The sequence below is a fragment of the Arachis hypogaea genome, unplaced genomic scaffold, assembly GCF_003086295.3.
Source record: "Arachis hypogaea cultivar Tifrunner unplaced genomic scaffold, arahy.Tifrunner.gnm2.J5K5 arahy.Tifrunner.gnm2.scaffold_29, whole genome shotgun sequence".
In the NCBI taxonomy this organism is placed as follows: Eukaryota; Viridiplantae; Streptophyta; class Magnoliopsida; order Fabales; family Fabaceae; genus Arachis; species Arachis hypogaea.
The window spans coordinates 422,062-425,192 of record NW_027255455.1 but is presented as its reverse complement, the minus strand read 5'-3'; positions in this window follow the sequence as shown (position 1 = coordinate 425,192).

Sequence of the window (3,131 nt, the reverse complement as noted above, 5' to 3'; positions counted from 1 at the left end):
TTTCTAGAGTTCTTAGAGTTTTTTAGGGTTTTCTAGGGTTATTTAGGATTTTCTATCATTTTTTAAGATTTTCTAGGGTTGTTAGAGTTTTTTAGGATTTTCTAGTGTTTTTAGGGTTTTCTATGGTTTTTTTGGAATTTCTAAAGTTTTTTAGGGTTTTTTACGGTTTTCTAGGATTTTTTAGTGGTTTTTAGGTTTTTTAGGGTTTTCTAGGGATTTTTAGGATTCTCTAGGGTTTTTTCGCATTTTCTAGGGTTTTTCTTGAGTTTCTCGAGTTTTCTAGGGTTTTCAGGTTTTCTAGGGTTTTTTAGGAGTTTCTAGGTTTTTTTAGGGTTTTTTTCGCTTTTTCTAGGGTTTTGTAGGGTTTTTTAGTGTTTTCTATAGTTTTTTTGGTAAAAAACCCTAAAAACTATAGAAAACCCTTAAAAACCCTAACAACGATAGAAAACCCTAAAAAATCCTAAAAACCTTAAAAAATCCTAAAAAACTTAAAAAACCCTAAAAATTCCTAAAAAAACCCTAAAAACCTAAAAAATCCTAGAAAACCCTAAAAACCATATAAAATCCTAAAACCTTAAAAACCCTAAAAACCCCTAGAAAACCCTAAAAAACCCTTAAAACCTTAAAAAACACTAAAAAACCTAGAAAACCCTAAAAAACCCTAAAAAACGCTAAAACCCTAAAAACTCTAAAAAATGCTAAAAACCCTAGAAAACTCTAAAAAACCCTAAAAACCTAAAAAACACTAGAAAACCCTAGAAAAATCCTAAAAACGCTAGAAAACCCTAAAAACCCCCAGAAAATCCTAGAAAACCATAGAAACGCTAAAAAACAAAAAACCCCTAGAAAACCCTAAAAAATCCTAAAAACACTAGAAAACCCTAAAAAGCTCTTAAAACTCTAGAAAACACTTGAAAACCCCGAAAAACCCTCGAAAACCGTAAAAAACCCCAGAAAACCTTAGAAACCACTAAAAAACCCTAAGAATCAAGGAAAACCCGAAAAATCCTAGAAAATCCTAAAAAATTCTAAAAAACCTAGAAAACCCTAAAAAATCCTACAAATCCCTAAAAACCCTTAAAACCTTAAAAAACCCTAAAAACCCTAGAAAACCATAAAAACGCTAAAAACCCTAGAAAACACTAAAAAACCCTAAAAAAACAAAAAATCCTAGAAAAATCCTAAAAACCAAAGAAAACCCTAAAAAATCCTAGAAAACCCTAGAAACCTCCTAAGAATCCTAGAAAACCCTAAAAAACTTTAGAAAACCTTAAAAAAACTCTAAGAAACCCTAAAAACCCTTAAAAACACTAAAAACCCAAGAAAACCCTAAAAAACTAAAAACCCCTAGAAAACCCTAAAAAATTCTAAAAACCCTAGAAAATCATAGAAACACCTAAAAAACCCTAACAACCCTAGAAAATCCTAAAAAACCCTAAAAACCCTAGAAAATTCTAACAAACCCTACGAAACCCTAAGATACACTAAAACCCCTAGAGAATCCTAAAAAACCCAGAAAACCATAAAAACCCTAGAAAACCTTAAAAACTCTAGAAAACCCTAAAAAACCCTAAAAACCCTAGTAAACACTAAAAACCTAGAAAACGCTAAAAAACTATAAAAAAAAAAAAGATTTTTAGTGTTTTTAGGGTTTTTTAGGGTTTTCTAGGGTTTTTAGGATTTTTTAAGGTTTTCTTGGGTTTTTAGTGTTTTTAGGATTTTTAGGGTTTCTTAGGGTTTCTAGGGTCTTCTAGGGTTTTCTAAATTTTTTAGGGTTTTTTAGGATTCTCTACGATTTTTTCGCATTTTCAATGGTTTTTTAGGGTTTTGAAGGGTTTTTTAGGATTTTCTAGGGTTTCAAGGGTTTTTTTAGGGTATTTAGGATTTTTTTCGCGTTTTCTAGGGTTTTATAACAATTTTTAGTGTTTTTAGAGTTTTTAGGGTTTTCTAGGATTTTTTTAGGATTTTCTAGGGTTTTTAGCATTTTTTAGGGATTTCTAGGGATTTTAGGTTTTCTAGGGTTTTCTAAGATTTTGCTTTTTTTTAGTTTTTTCTAGGGTTTTTAGGGTTTTCTAGGGTCTTTTAAAGTTTTTTGGATTTTTAGGGTATTTAGGGTTTTCTAGGGTTTTCTAAAGTTTTTATGGTTTTCTAGAGTTTTTAGGGGTTTCTAGGGTTTTTAGGGTTTTTTGGGTTTTCTAGGGTTTTTTTACGTTTTTTAGGGTTTTCATTGTTTTTTAGGGTTTTTTGGGATCTTTTAAGTTTTTTATGGTTTTCTATGATTCTTAGGGTCTTTTATGGTTTTTTAAGGTTTTCTAGGGTTTTTTGGGGTTTTTTAGGGTTTTCTAGAGTTCCTAGAGTTTTTTAGGGTTTTCTAGGGTTATTTAGGATTTTCTATCATTTTTTAAGATTTTCTAGGGTTGTTAGAGTTTCTTAGGGTTTTCGAGTGTTTTTAGGATTTTCTATGGTTTTTTAGGGTTTTTTACGGTTTTCTAGGGTTTTTTAGTGGTTTCTAGGTTTTTTCGGGTTTTCTAGGGATTTTTAGGATTCTCTAGGGTTTTTCGCATTTTCTAGGGTTTTTCTTGGGTTTCTCGAGTTTTCTAGGGTTTTCTAGGGTTTTTAGATTTTCTAGGGTTTTTTAGGAATTTCTAGGTTTTTTTAGGGTTTTTTCGCATTTTCTAGGGTTTTGTAGGGTTTTTTAGTGTTTTCTATAGTTTTTTGGGTAAAAACCTAAAAACCCTAAAAACCATAGAAAACCCTTAAAAACCCTAACAACGATAGAAAACCCTAAAAAATCCTAAAAACCTTAAAAAATTCTAAAAAACTTAAAAAACCCTAAAAATTCCTAAAAAAAATCCTAAAAATCATAGAAAACCCTAAAAAACCTAAAAAATTCTAGAAAACCCTAAAAACCATATAAAATCCTAAAACCTTAAAAACCCTAAAAACCCCTAGAAAACCCTAAAAAACCCTTAAAACCTTCAAAAAATACTAAAAAACCTAGAAAACCCTAAAAAACCCTAAAAAATGCTAAAACCCTAGAAAACTCTAAAAAACGCTAAAAACCCTAGAAAATTCTAAAAAACCCTAAAAACCTAAAAAACACTAGAAAACCCTAGAAAAATCCTAAAAAC